General features: G+C 37.5%; 1 protein-coding gene and 1 pseudogene across 1 annotated transcript in view; one reads left to right on the top strand and one right to left on the bottom strand.

The window, feature by feature from the left end:
* Positions 1–16562, top strand: part of CHSY3 (chondroitin sulfate synthase 3) — a 224477-nt gene that overhangs the window by 169547 nt on the left and 38368 nt on the right. The window lies entirely within an intron of this gene.
* Positions 8041–8159, bottom strand: LOC112472014 (annotated as a pseudogene).

Genomic DNA, 16562 nt, shown 5'->3' with positions numbered 1-16562 from the left:
GAAAGAGAAGTTTGCTTTCAAACTGGACACATCTTAATAATTACGTGGACAAAAGGTGTAAACAAAGACTGTTAATAATTACGTGGACAAAAGGTGTAAACAAAGACCTGGGAACACCAGGAAGTGTAGCGGTCCCATCTTTGACCCCTAGGCAAGGACGTCAGACCCTATCATTGAACAGGGAGGAAAACCGAGGTTTAGAGAGGAGACACGATTTTCCCAAGGTTGTATTTAGAAAATGGAACATGCAGGAGTCCGATCCTAGACTCTCTGACCCCAAAGTGGATGCTCTTTCCTCTATGCTTCCTTTCCTTATAGGTCAGCAGTTTCCAGACTGTTTGCACAAACATGCCATTTTGGGGCTGGAGTAAGGGTTGAATGCTTGAGAAAAATGGAACTGTGCTAAATACCCTAGCTATTTCTTTGTGTAGTTGACTCATCATGTGGGTGTTTAGTGTGTGAAATGCTTTGGGGGAGCGTCAGACCTCAGGGAGGAGCTCACTCCTGGCCACTCATATGTCCTCCCACCTGGAGCAGCACAGACTCCTGAGTTTCCTTCTTTATTCCAGGCTTTTTTGTTTGACACATTCAACCTGATACTCAGGACTGAAGGGATTACCTTCCCCTGGCAGAGGTTCACTGCTTGTATTCTTGATTCATCATCCCTGTTGTTTCCTAAGTTAGGAAGCCCTGCTCAGCCTCTTGCTCCCGATACTGGCCCACTCACTTGGAGTCTTTCATTCTTGCTCTTTGCTGTTCTCACCCCCGCCAAGACCTCATCGCCTTTTGCTAAGATAATTTTTGAGACTTCCCTCAAATAACCCTACTTTGGCTTTTTTGTTTGTTTATTTATTTATTTTTTTCTCACATTACCAGCAGGGTCTCTTCCTGAAAAGCAAACCTGATCATAGAACAATGTGGACTTTTCCTGTGATGTCTCAGTTGCCTGTAGATAACATTCAGTCTTTATAGAATAATGTACAGTTATTCCTTGGGTTGCGGGGGGCGAGATATTAAATCTCTCTTGAAAGAGAGACAGAGACAGATGGAAAGAGAGAGGAAGGGAGAAAGGGAGGGAGGAGAAAACAGAATATGACTGTCTCAGGGACACACTGTCCAAGGCTGCTGGTTGCAAAGGTCAACCACGTGCGTGAACAAGGCCTGAGTCCAGGCACATGGATGAGACTGCTGGGAAGAAGAGCCTTCTTTTTCTACTCTGCACAAAACTCCCCCACTTGCCAAGCCATGTGCCCACAGGGCTTTATCCATCTGGGGAGCAATACCTTTCAAAAATGTGCCCAGCTGCTCCATTTGGACCAGCTGTGGCCTTGGCCATTTCCTCTGATAGATTTGGTGAATCTCAGGAGTAGGGACTATGTCTTTAAAGTGCCTCCCTAACTCGAATGTGCATACGAATCACCTGGCGGTCTTGTTCAGATGCAGGTTCTGATTCAGATGCAGGTTCTGGGTGCTGGTACTGCTGAGCCCCACTTTGAATTGCAGGGTCCTGAGATCTGATAGGGTTCTTAGCACAGAGCAGGGGCTCCATAAGTGGATGTTGACTAGTTGGGTAAATGGGAGGAAGGCGGGGATAGAGGGATCAAGCCGTGCTTCATACATACCGGAGATCTAAAGATCCATTTTTCTAATGTTTTTAGAGAAAAGATGCAAAGTAAAGATAAAATGATGGAGAACTGTGAATGTTTTTCCTTAGAGTAAATGTTTTTCACAATTTCAGGCCAGATTGTAGACCCATTAGCGGGGTTATCTGTGTTCCTAGAGTGCTCAGAGCCTGCCTGTAGCCCTCCTCATAAACCATGGACACGTAAAGATCCAAGGAGTACATCTCATGTTAAATAACGACTGTAAAATATTCGTATGCTGTGATGTTTATGTAATTTTTTGAGGAATTTCAAAACCATTCATTCCAGTATTTACTTGTTTTCCATTAAGAAATCACAGAAATTACATACTTTGTCATTGATGATAGACAATAAGGGAAGAAAACATTTATTTTGCTTCCAAATTGCTTATCTTACTTTGGAAATAAAGAAAGTGAGGCTGCTGGGACAGATTAGGCTAAGTGAGGTGGAGCTGGTGATGGGCTGAAGCCAGAGCCTGGCCCTTCCAGTTCGTGGCTGAGTGACCCTGGTCAGTTTCCTCTGGGCCTCGGGGTCCTCCCCGCACAGTTCACCAGCCTGGCATGTATGTATCAAGTGCTTACTGTGTGTAAAGCCCCTGGATCCGAGGTAGTGTGAGTGAGTGCATTGAATTAGGCGACCACAGGTCCGTTTTCAGTTGTAAAGTCAGTAAGTCTGTGATTTGCCAAAATATACTTGAATGTCTGAATGAATAAGTAAATGAGTAAACGAATGAATGAGCACACCCACACACACACACACACACACCCACACACACACACATAACAGCAGATTTAGGTACTCTTCAATTTGTTGTTACTTTTGTTATTCCCCCCGCCCCAACCCCATAATTATTAGACCATATTTCTTCTTGGAGTTAAATTAGATCTTTTTTTGTTTTTCAATTTTAGGATGAGATTTGGGCAATGCAAAAGATTGGTCTGATCTAAGCTGAACTATTGCTTTGTGTGGCTGTTTACTTCTTAATGATGAAGACACTGGAAAGAAGAAAAAGTATACATTTTTGTTCTCTAACAGCCGGTGACAAGTGGCACCGAAGCAGCACTTGGTTTTCTAAGAACACTGTCTGGAAGAAAGTATTAGCATCTGTTTTCAGAGAGGCCTTCAGACTGCTCACAGGTGTGGGTATGCAACAGCCAGTGTTTGCTGCTAGGTTCAAGGTAGTGTGGATTACGTCACTTCCCAAGTTGAACAGTGTTTTCTGGGAAACTGATAAATATTTTGGCCTACCTAAATATTTAACAATCAAAAAAGAAAAAGTTATTGCCAGCCAGGATTAAGTTTATTAAAGTATAGTGTACTTTCCTTTCATGTCATTTATAAAAGTTCTTTCATACCAACATGCATTCCAAGCAGCATGTAATGTGAGAAAATTACCTGCATAGATAGGCACGTAGCTCATGTTTTTTGCTTTCACATCAGGAGTAGTGAGAGGTGATGGTAATTGACCACATGGCAATTTTTCTGTGGTATTAGATGCTATCTCACCTTTAGCATTCATGTACTTTGAACAGATATCCTGGAATCCATCCTACTGGCCTTTTCTTGAATTGGTAGGTGTGACCCCTACTCGAGAAAGTGCAGAATAAAAAAAAGGTTAAAGGCTCACAGCAAAGAGAGCCACAAACTAAAATCATTTCCGTTTGATATTTATAAAGGAAAAGATTCATTTTATAGAGTTGCCAGTGTGTTAAAAATAAAATTATAGTAATTTGAAAACATTTCTACTTAGCCCCATATAGGGAGACTCTTTCAGAAAGAGAGTAGGTTTTAAATTCACCATTTTCAATCTAATGAATATGCTGCTTTTTCAAATAAGTCTATTAGGGCACATTAGCTACTGCTCTTTCTCTTAAGTTCTCAAATGTTACTACACACACACACACACACACACACACATGCAATGCACATAGTCACAATTAATACCATAAAATAGCTTGTAACACAGTGATGACAATTAATACAAACAAATGAAGATAAACAGTTCTAAGAGCGGGGGTGGGGGGACGGGAAGCATAGAATAGGTTAAATAATGTAAGATTCAGAAAAGTCATATGAAAAAATAGAAGACAGAATTTGCTGCATGGTTTATAAGTGATGTCAACAGGACGTGTGCCCTGGTGGCAAGCAGTGTCTCTGAGGGCTAAAATAGCCTCACTAAGCTGACCTCAGCTTGCGAGGTTCAACTTATATCTCCTGTCTTTCCTCTGTGTTCTCTGCCCTTACATTCCCTGCATGGGAACGCCCTTCTGAGAATGAACCAATGGTAGTGACCTTCATAACTGTGTCTGTAAAACAGGTGAAACTGTTTGTATCTTGCAAATTTATCAATGCTTCAATTTGCTAGAAAGTTTTTTCAGTAAGAATACCAAAAATATGCATATTGAACTTTTCCTCTTCAAAAATGAAGCTTTTTAAATTTGACTCTAAGTGTGATTTCTCTCTCCTTATATGTAAGGCACCTCTCACATTTTGCTCTCAATGGCAATAAAAATTCTAGCGGAGAAAATGCTTGTTAAAAAAGAAATGGATTGAACGTCAGTCATGCTGCATTTTTCTTCTTTTCACTTCTTCCCTAGAGAATCAAAGAGAGCGAGGTTAGAAATGAAATGCTGAGCTATAAATAATAAAATTTTAATATAGAGATAGTGATGCACTCCAAATAAATATCTAATTTAAAGTGAGAGTAAGGAGTCAAAATTTAGCCTCTCGATCCCCATTCTGATCCTAAAGCTGTGCATGACCGTGATAGTCACTTGGGAACAGGCGTGTTTGCTTTTAAATGTGTTGAATCAGTGGTGGCAACACCAAAAGCAAAAGAGTTGAGGGATCCCAGAGGATGTGCTGCTCTCTGAGGTTTCCTTGGATAGGGAGCCTAAATTTTATATATTTTAAATCTCTCTCTTATGATTGTGCAAACTGGTCCCAAGAATATCGTCCCTCCCACTCTGTAGCTAATGAAACAGGCACAATTAATCAGCTCTTTTAAGCTAACTGAATGTAGCCTCCGAGCTCTCAAGGTGCCACCCTCAGACACTTTTTTAATATATTTGGTATTGGTCGTTATGATAATACCCTGGCTTTAGCTTTTGCATACCTTTTATATGTCCTTGTTTCTTGTTGTTCTTTGATGAATGCAATTCCAATTAATAATCACGGTCTGAGGATTTCATGTCTTCTTATCAGTACAGAGTCCCTAACACAGCATGGGTACTTGTTAAATATGTGTGTATTGATCTCTCGCTGAAAAGCCTCTGCTGGCTCATTAACCTCACCTGAGAGAGAAAGGCCAGTATGGTTGGGTGTGCAGGTTTGGTAAAAACATTGGTTCTTAGGCCCTAACATCATATAATCTTGCTGCTCTGCTTGCAGATCCTTATGCAGCTTGTTGAGCTTGTGCTTCTAGTCATTAAGGTGCCAACTCTGAATCAGTGGAGCCATAATTATGCTTATGGCATTAAGCAGAACTTCCCAGGAAGAATGCTGCCCATCTGCCTTTTTTTTTCCCGTAGTGAGAAGATTGGCTTGTAATTTTGTTAGAGGAGGAGAGAATGAGAGAGGGGGTGGGTGGGGGAGGTGAGAGAGAGAGAGAGAGAGAGAGAGAGGGAGACCCTGCTCTGTCTAAAAGCTGAGAAGTGTGTGTTGCTCTTATGAATTAATGATTTTATGTTTTTGCCCTGGTAAGCCAGAATTCTAATGGTCAAATTCATCACATTTCATTCCTTAGCTTTTTTTTTTTTTTTTTTTGGTCATATAATTTAAGAGTAGCATGACCATATAATAGATCACACAAACCAGGGCACTTTGAGATAAAAGGGGCACTTTTATAATTATCTAGGAATGAAAAGTACCATTGGGAACTGTGAGGTCACCTTGTCATTATTGTCTCTTTTCCTTTAAGCTCTTACTTCACTTGCACACCACCTCTGACTGACTTCAACAAATGTATAAAAAAGGGCCTTGCTGTTGTTCTGCTGCTCTGCTAATGCTTTCTGGCTTTGCACCAACTAGAATATCTGTCAAAGAGACAAGAAAGATGTTGGCATCTCCTAGCAAAGACTGTATCTATTTTTCTCTGATACATAAGCAGATACTATCAGGGAATCTAATCTGAATCAAACAGCAGCTTTGTTTTCTAAGTGTATATTATCAACATACTCCGATAGACAAAAATGCTATATCACAAGACAGTGTAGTTCATGCCACATTTTTCTCTTGACTTAATCATCATGGACTCCACCTTTTACTAAATTTCAACCTGTTGGGAATTAAATCAATAATAATATTTCCAAAGTAGGTCCCTATTTTATACCATACACTGTGACACTTTTCAACATGATCTCTAATCATTAAAACAACCCACCCTGCAAGCTAAGTTGTCACAACCCCATGTGATATCTGCAGAAGAGTGGAGAGATTAAGACACTTGCCTACTCAGTGAACTGTAGATTCTGGGTTGCATCCTAGATCTCTGATGCTAAGCCAATATTCTTTCTACTAAACATTCATGTCTCTTTAATTAATAATTAACATCAACTCTCTAGAACATAATTATGTCTTGTTCTCAGTTATTATCTGATAGTTGTTTTCTGTAAATCTATGAATAAAATTATTTTATTTTATTTATGTTATTTGTATGAATAAAGGTATTTTATTTTTATTTGTATGTTACTTAGGACTATCGTTAAGTTATAAATTAGGAACACTAGACAGTCACAAAATTCACAAGTACTCAAAATTAGGCAAATAGTTGAGAAATTGCCACTGATGAAATTGCTTACATAGCAGCAGTTTCTTAAGAGTTAATCTGTCTCTGTGCTTTTACTCTGTGAAGATGAACTAACAAGGTTTTGTTCTATACTAAAGAAGATTATTTCAGAGCGTAGGATGCTTATTATGATTATACACTATTAGTGTTTTCAATTCTATAAATATATACTTTGAAATAACAGCAATGAGGTACAATTTCAGCACCTTATCAACCAAGAAAGGAAGTATGTACCTAAATTATTACCACCATACTGACAGTTTGCAACTTTAAATTGTTCACAAAGTTTGGAAGAAGTATATCCCAACTCTATCTTTATGAAGAATATAATACAAAAAGTAGTGTTTTCAGCTTGTTCCAAGAAAATGTTTTTAGTTCTAACAACGAACACTTACTGAGGAATGAAAATAGTGAAATCTCATCAAGTTTAAAAAAAAATTCTCTTTCAAAAATTCTGCTCTCAGAGGTGAGCAAAGTTAAAAGATATTTCCTTAGCACCTTTATTTCTCATTAAAAGAAGAGCATGGACACATGTATTGATTAAATGTAAAGTCCTTCCCCCTCCACCTTTTCAACACCTCTGCCTATGGAATGCTCAAGCGAAGTTATGGCTATTCTAGTTGGCTGGTACTCGAGGGAGATGTGCGCAGGCAAACTCTTACTTCCTCATTTCTAGGGATGCACATCTAAACTGGGGTGGACACAGAAGGTCAAGATAGTCTGTGTCAATTATGTGGATGGTCCACAGCATTTATTGTGTTATTCTCCACTATTTAGTATGTCTAAACTATAACAATGAAAGATATCATCAATTTAGCTCAGATCCTCCTTTGACTGAAGGGCCTATGGGAGATTGATTGGGTTGAGATTTGACCTAACCTAAAATGCGGACTCGCTCAACAGGGTTGGTTAGATGAGGGCTTCCGAGCTCCCTACTCATGGTGTGCCGCTGGCCACACATGGTTAAGGGTCCCAAGCTTCCAGGTGAACAATGGAATCGCATCGCTGCGTCACAGATGCTCCCTCTTTATATGGTGCAAATTATAACACACAAGAACTGCATTATCCTGTTCATCTTTCTAAGTTGCAAGATAGAATGATAATCTTCCCTCATGTGCTTATACATGTGCTATTTACAAAACTAATTAAATGTTTAGGCCTTTATCCTTCTTTATAGATGCTGTGATGTAAATATACATAGCAGTTTAGAAAATTGAATATTAAAATCATTCATTTTAATTGTGTCATAAATCATATCTTTCTTTTACATATTTTTTAAAATTTATTTTTTAATTACAGTTGACATACAATAATATTACATTAGTTTCAGGTGTATAGCATAGTGATTAGACACTTACATACCTTGTGATCACCCCAGGAGTCACCCATCTGACACCTATAACTATTGAATAGTTATACAGTATTATTGATAATGCTGTACTATACATCCCATGGCTATTTTTAATATATATATATGTATATATATGTATGTATATATATACACACACGCATATATGTGTATATATATTTATTTATTTATTTTTAGGCGAGGCAACCCTTGATTGACCTCACAGATTTCAAGGACCTTGTCAGCTTACGGGTTATTTTTTACGCCTACAGCACCTGGTCTTCCTAGGTGGTCTCCCATCCAAGTACTAACCAGGCCTGACTCTGCTTAGCTTTCAAGATCAGACTGGATTGGACTTGTTCAGGGTGGCATGGCCATAGAACCATGGTTATTTTTTAACTGGCAGTTTGCACATAAAAACATATTGTAATGGAAAGAACAAGATATGATCTGTCAGAAACTCTAACTCTGGAGCTGTCACCGCCTATAGGAAAGCTGCAGACTCTAAGCCCTATTCTCTTTATCAGTAAAGTGGGGGTGAAACCACATAGCCTGATCGCAGAGTGACCACGAGACCCAATGAAAGAAAGCATGTTAATTTCCTTCATACTGTTTATCCCAGTATGAACTTATTGTTAATCAATATATTCTTTTCCTTTTTGGCTTACCTGCCAGAATGTAATCTCTACAAGGGTGTGGACATTTGTACTGTTGTATTCTGGTGTTCCTATTAGCAGGCATTCAGGAAATATTTGTTGAATTAATCAATTTTCCATTTCAATGATAAGCTCAGAGACACTCTCAAACAAGCATAGTTCCTCCTGGTACAGCCATAAATTCATCAGATATTCAGTTATTTAGATCATGGGGCTAATTCTGTGCTAGGAACTGGAGATTCCACAGTGTGCAAGTTAAACAGGGTCCTGAACCTCAGCGTGTTCACAGTTTTGAACAAGGAGAAACATTAAAAACAACATAACAGCAATAAATTATTATAATGTAATATGATGTGATGCAATTATAAAATGACCCATTATTCTTGATATTTAGGCCACAGTGCCAAAATCCGAGTTGATATAAGTAGCTAGACCTTTTATTTTCCAATGGGGCTAAGTTGTTGTCTCCCCTAAATCTTTCAACAGGAAGAGGCCCTTTGCTTTGATTTTAACCTTCCTCAAAGGACAGGTAGCAACTTCTTTCGTAGATGGTTTTTTTTGTTGTGAACCCTTTCTCAAGCTCTGGCTTCTGCCTCAGCGGAAATGACTTCACAACTGACTAAATTTTTAAGAAGGCACATCTTCCTCCATGTCTGTGTTCCCCTTCCTTGTTCTCGTTCTCCACACTTTTGTGTAACTCTGTGCCTAATTCTATTTTGGCAATACAGCATTGGTCTCTAATTCTCCAAAGGTCCAGTTTCACCCTTTCTCTGCAGGACCTCATACTCTTACTGTAATTCAGTTTTCTTATCTTCACCCTTCTTTATTTGTTGAATTTTTCAGTAATCTATCTTAAAAATTGAGAGCCAGATCTCTGTTGAGGTATGGCGCAGTTATCAGCCATTCAAAATCCTTCCGCAGGAACATTCTGTCTACCTCCACTCTGCATCACGTGCTTCCACATGAGTGCATGCATGTGCATGTGCGTGGGGGTGCATATAAACCACGTGTGTATTTCCCCACAAAAGTATCAAAATAGCCAATGCAGTAGATAAGATTTATAGTGGACTTATGTCCACCATGAGAAATTAAACATGGAGAATTATTATTATGATAATGATAACTAATACATTGTCCTAGTTATTTTCACCAAAGAGAGTCAGTAGAAAATTAAAGCAAAGCAAAACAAAGCAAAGAAAAACTTTGTTAGTCAAAATTTTCATCCTAGAATAACAGGTGGCAGCTTAGGTTCATAAATATCATTTAAGTGCTTCTAAAATAATATTCATAGCAACTGATCATTTCTTTAGAAAAAGAATAAATTGATGAAGGAACAATGATGTTACCTGTCAAATAGTTATAAAGGCTTGGACACCTCCCCCCCACCCAAAAAGAGTAAATTGAACTTGTAATATATACGCTCTTTCAGAAAGAGAATAGGTTTAGGGTAGCAAGAATTAACTTGGCTAGTACAGATAGTCCAACGGTTCTCAACTGGAAGCCAGTAGACATTTGTAATTGTCACAATGGGGCGAGTGGTGGTGGTGGGGGGATACATCTAATCAGTAGAAGCCAGGATGCAGCCAAACATCCTACAATGTGCAAGATGATCCCCCTCTCCCTCCCTTTCTCCCTTCTCTCTCTCTCTCTCTCTCTCTCTCTCACACACAATTTGCTAGCCCCAAATGTCAATAGTACCAAGGTTTGAAAACCCTGAGACAGCTTAACACAGCCTTCAGAATCAGACTTCTGTAGCCTTTCGCCAAAGACATCATAAAAGTTACAGTTAATATTTTCTAAGCCCCTTTACTAGATATAATTCACTTAGAAAATCTTTATTAGAAATTACCATGGGAGTATAAGACACACCCCTTCTTGACTGCAACATAATTGGACATCTTAGAAAGATGTGTTATTAGACTGAGTTCAGGGATTTTTATGTAAAAGATTATTTGGTCAAAAAAAGAGATTACATAGTCATTTACCAATTTACCAAAAGTTCCTCTTGGTAGACATAAGGAGGACTCATAGTCTCAGTGCTATGAAAAAGGCAAGAGTCAGAAAGTTTTAATAATTTTGCTTTCATTAAACTCCCAATCGTCTGTGTAATTATTGTGCAGATCACTTGTAATATGTTTTCTCCTAATCAGTCTTGGAATTGATCCTTGGTGGTACATAGACATGCGTGACCATTGGGTGGCCTTGGGTGCATGTGGGACACATCATTTATACATTTTAATTGTCAGGAAATTGGAATTAATTAATATTATTTCTTACTATATCTCAAAAACAGGTTTCAGAAAAAGTTAAGCACAGAGATAAGTTTATAAGGTAAAAAGATAGTGAAAGAATCTTTTATAGCAAGGTGACAACTTGAGAGACAACAGCAATGGAGAAAGCTGTTTAGGTTTGCCCCCAAACTATATTCCCTTTGTTTTGATTACCTACTCCCCCCCCCACCCACGCTTCATTCTAATTCTTGATTTCAGCTGTTTCATAAAAACAATGCCAGATGATTATGATTAACAACTATTATTAAGTATTACCATTACAATTTTAATAACATTTATGCATCTACTAAGTGCCATTTACTTACTGTTTTATTTATATTATTCATGAAGCATTGTTTTATTTATATTATTTCCACTAATCTTTCAACAACACAGTGAGATATGTTCCTTTTGTTATCGAAGGGGACGGTAAGGTTGAAAGAAATGATATTGCTTTCCTGGGATCCCAGAGCTTATAAGTGGCAGATGTGAATTCAAACCCAGGATTTTTTATCCTATACATGGCCTACGGTGCTCATCTCCCAGTTATTACTCTTCCAGTGTGCATGGTGATTTATTTTAATGTTTAAACAATTTACTTTGTTTTATTTCTTGTCTTCATTAGGAAAGTGTTAAGTTTTATGATAACTTTAGAACGGGAGTCTTAGAAATCAAAATATAATATACAAGTTATTTATTTTAATAAGGCACAGAAAGGTTTCGGATTATTAGTTTGACATTGGCTGGTGACATTGGCTGGTGACACTCAAGAACGTGGAGCATTGTTGAGCCCATTGCAATCTTTAGTTCTGAGCTTATGTGATCTCCCATTTATGTGTATTGGTGACTTTTACTCCCTTAAAGAGGACCTTCACCTGCTGAGAGGAGAAACAACTGAATTTAAAAATGTTATTCCTGAAAATCATTGAATCATCCTGAAATCACTAATTACTATTACTACTACATTGATTTAAGAGCTTGTGTTTGAAGGATTTTAACTAAAAAGACATGTAATTTCATTTTTGTTTGCAACATTTATCTATACAAAGTGTCCTGTTTCCGTGTTTTTAATGGTAAGGATAACCGCAGTGTAGTTTCCTTAAAACAGGGAATAATTTAATTGCACAATCACCTCTGGTTTTATTTACTTAAGTGTTCTGTCACATTTTGTGTTTTTTCCCTTAATTATTATGTGGCATGTGGCTAAAAATTCATAAACTACAAAAGGGTAAACAATGAAAAATGTTTCTGTCCAACATCAGACTCTAAAGCCCATTCCCCCAGTCAACAACATATTATGAATCTTATCTTTCCAGAAATATTCTGTGCAGGTAGATATAGATGGCTATAGACACGTAGGTACATTTATATCTGTATACATACATCTACATACACGTGTACATGCGTTCTCTTCTTTTGGGCTATAAATGTGACTATATATAAATTTTCTTCTGTACTTTAGTTTTCTTTCACTCAATATCTCTTAAAACATCGCACACTAACGAATACAGATTTACTTCCTTTTAAGAACTGCAAAGTGAATTGCTGAATAGATGATGAAATTTGTCTTGGGAAAATGAGACTGAGAAACATTTTAACTGCCTGAAATCAACTTTTAATTCCTTTTTCACATATTTTCATTTGTTTAATTTAACTTCGGAGCTCATGCCAATTATGTTCTTTCACAACTTTTCACTCTTTCAGATTCAATATTATTTGTTTTGTTGCCATCATTTTTCTCCACCTCCTCATTTCCCAATGAATTGGTTTCTCTGAATGTCAAAACTGTCACTGAAATGCTTTTCAGAAAACTCTCAGGCTTTGTGAGTAGTGTTGGACTCATTACTCACTTCTCTAGAAATAAGCTAGTATTTCTCAAGAGGGACAATATCTTGATGATATATTCCCTAATAAAGGTAAAAGAGACAGAAGATTATTTTGCTACTCTCATTAATCTTCAGACTCAGAAGAAATCAGAAAAATTCATTGTTATTTTGCTTATATAATTGTTTAAAGACAGTATATTACCAATAGACCAAAATGAAGAATGTTAATTTTTCTTTTGTTCTTCCAAATATTTATTGATGGCCCTCCATTTCCTAGGCGTTATGCCATGTGTTCAGGGTTCATTAAGACAAGTTTCAGACCCCCGCCTCCAATAAAACTAATAAAGGAGACAAATGGGTGAAAAATAATAGGACATGGTGTTGTATAACTAAGGTGTGCATTGGATACTGTGGGAATTGGAAGAGGTTATCTAAGGCAGCCAGGTAGGGTCCAGGGAAGGCTTCATGGAGAAGGTAATGCTTGATTTAAATCTTAATGGCTGAGAAGATGAAGCCAGATAGAGAAGGGATTAGAGGAGCAGTGATGCATGAGGGAGAAAGAAGTGGGAGGAAAGTTCAGGTAGAAGGAATTAACTCAATTCCAGGCAAGAGGCAGCATAATACATTTGGGAAACTCTAAGAAATTTGGTATAACTGGAGTGTGTTGTGCATGTAATGGCCTCAAAGAAGTCCCGGGGACAGTCATGGATCCCCATGCTAAGGGATTCTGAGCAGCTGGAGTTTTGAGGCAGTAAGCGATAAGAATGGATTTTAACTCTGGCAGCTGTGTGGCAGATGGCGTCGACAAAGAGGACAGTGGACCATTTCAGAAGCTACTGAAATAGTACAGGCAAGAGCTGATGAGACACAGACCTAAGCGTTGGCAGGGATGATGGAAAGAAAATAATAGTTTGAGATTTATCTAGAAATTAAACAGACAGAGCTTAATTTACTCCCGAGTCACTCAACAAGAAGGTAATCAGGACCTCCTGAGACCAGCAGGCTCTGCCCTCAATACTGAGGATCCACGGAGCATATAAGGAAAGAGGCAAACTGTCAACTGGGAGCCGTGATATCCTCTATGCCGCATTGAAAGTTTGCATGTGGTGCAATGAGGGCCAAGGAAAGAGGAATTATTTCGACCCGGGGAATTGCAGCCTCCATCCCGCTAGAGCCTTGCACATGAATGGCATGGAAAGGAATTAGGAGTTTGGACTTTGTCCTCTAGTCAAGGAAAGCAGTTGGCAGGTTTTAAGGTAGATGTGCCTTTTAAAAAGTTTACTGTGAAAATCGTGTGGAAGATAGATTGGCGATGGGGTAAGATTGAGACAGGAACAGTAAAAAGGCCAGTTTAATAATATAGGTGAGATGAGAATTACTAAAATAATGACAGGAATGGAGGGAAGGACACAAGGTAGATGTTATGAGTTAGAATCAATCATACTTAGCCATGAATTAGAGGGGTAAGTGGAACAAGGGAGTTAGATAACTCCCAAATTCTGGAATGGCTACCTAAGTGAACAGAGACAGGGCTACCATAAAAGGCACTGCCTTGATAAGAAATACAATGTGTTAGGCTTGGGTTCTGTTGAGTTTTAGGAACCTGTGGAAACACCAAGTGGAGAAATCCAGTTGGTGGCTGAATCTATGGGACTGAACATCAGCAGTGTTGTCTGGCAAAAGATGCAAAAGCTATCGGAATTTTTTTTTTTTTTTTAATTCTTTAGTGTCACCATATATTTGACCCCTTTGGAAATTATTGTGTGTACTTGGCATCACAGCTATGAAGATGGATCCAAATGTTCCAGAAGAGTATGCCAATTGAGCCCAAAAGAAGTTGATGAACGAACTTCTGAGCAGCTCTTCTCCATGACGGTCAAGGCCCCATGACCCCTCTGGAGATCCCTCCAACTTCATGGCTTCAGCCTTACAGACCATGTTCTGTTGTTGTTGTTGTTGTTGTTGTTGTTTAATACTCTAAGCTTGTTTTCATTTAGGGTCATTGAACAAGCAGTTTTCTTCTGCAGAAAATGGTTTGCTTAATGGCTACTTCCTCATAGAGGACATCTCTGACCACCCTGTATTAGACACCCCCCTGATTCACAACCCTGTCACTACTGTCACATTCCCCCTATTTTATTATCTCTATAGCACGTAACCCTATGGTTTTGAATGATCGCTTACTTGGTACCCTATTGCCTCTCCTAATTCCCCCTATCTTGAAGTGCCATGGTATAGGATCTTCCCTACTGATTTTGCCACCATACTTCCAGCCCCATATTTGCATCCGAGATGATGTAAGTGCTTGAGAAACATTTGAACTATGAAAGAATGCCACTTTCCTTACACCAGACATTATTTTATTTTTGTATGCGGGATATGTAATTGTCAATTTTATTTCTGTTTTCAACTATACGGGGATTTGTAGACAGACAGTGATAGTTTTTTATGTTCATATATTTTATATGTTTTTATCTAAACAGCACATATCACTATAGTACCTAACTTCAAATAATTTTATAGTTAGATTTTGTAATCTAAGTGGAGATTTTAATTATCTTAAGATCTAAGTCAGAACCTCATTACTTGTAACACTTGAGCCACAAAATTTTTGGCAGTTCTTTTCCAAAAGAGATTAAATTTTATTTGGAATAAACTTTAATGTTATTTTATGCACCAAAAATATCTATAACATTTATTTAAAATACAAAGCCTAATACTAACAGAAGCATTTTTGAACTCATTATCCAATTCAAAAGCTAGATTATCATCAATAAATAGATCTATCTATGGTGTTTATTTTTCCCTTATTCGAATCCCCCTGCCTCAGCATAGTATCTACTATGATGGGTTGGAGCTCATCATTTTTCTGCTTAAAAAAAGATTCTATCATGTGAGTATGTATGCCTAAAAGCTATATTAATTTATTAATCAACCAACCAGTTAATTAATGAATTAATTATGTTATTGAGCTTTATAAAAAATGGTGTCACACTGTATAGAGCTTTCTGAGACTTGCTTTTATCTCTCATCACTACTTTTCTAGGATTTGTTCATGTTATTTTACATTGTCATAGTTCATTAGTTTTTACTATTGCATAATATTCCATTGTGTGACTATACCATAAATTACTTATCTAGTCTCCTGTAGACAGACATGTTTTTCCTCTTTATTTTAGCTGTATTTCAGTTTGAGTTTTAAAGTTTGTGATGGTGTTGTTTTGCTATTACAGAAAGTACTGAGACAGATATTCTTGACAGCCTTCTAGTGCAAGAGCTCTCTAGATTAGTACTTCTCAAATTGTCTTTGCTGAATGGTCTATTTCTTTTCTCTTTTTTGTTTTATTATCAATACTTTGAAGATTAAACTTTTTGGAGAAAACAACAAAGACAATAAAAATTAACTTCTAAGAAAATGAAAAAAGACATAAAAATTTAACCTCATTTTAATTAGATTTAATGGATGTAAAATTACTCTGCCAAACTGTTATTAAATTTCCAACCTCTGTGCCTATCTTGTTGCAGACAGTTGTAGGACTTGGAGAAGCACTTCCTTAGGGTTACATCTTAGATATGAATTTGCCATAGGCTCATACTTTGCCAAGTAATGCCAAATTCGTTCTACGTGGCCATCTCAGCTTACATTTCCAGCAGCAATGTGTATAAATCTCTCTATAATCTAAATCATCACTAACACTTACCTTCTGGCTTTTTACTATTTGCCAGTTGGATAAATATAAGTGATTTCTCATTGAGATTTAACTGCATTTCCCTGATTACTTATAAGCTTAGGCATCTTTTTAAAATGTATCGGCCATTCATGTTCCTCTTGTGTGAAATGTCTGTGTCTTTTGCCTATTTTTCTATTGATTTGGTTATATTTCTGTGTTTGCTGTATGCTAAACTTGTGTCAACTGTATGTATTGCAGATATTTTCTTTCAGTTTATGACTTGTCTTTTCACTTTTAAAAGCAAGTTTCATTTCATCGATATATATTCATTCCTATACTTCCAATAAATCTTCACTTTTTAT

The sequence above is a fragment of the Pteropus alecto genome, unplaced genomic scaffold, assembly GCF_000325575.1.
Source record: "Pteropus alecto unplaced genomic scaffold, ASM32557v1 scaffold78, whole genome shotgun sequence".
Classification (NCBI taxonomy): domain Eukaryota; kingdom Metazoa; phylum Chordata; class Mammalia; order Chiroptera; family Pteropodidae; genus Pteropus; species Pteropus alecto.
This window is presented reverse-complemented; position numbering and strand designations above follow the sequence as displayed.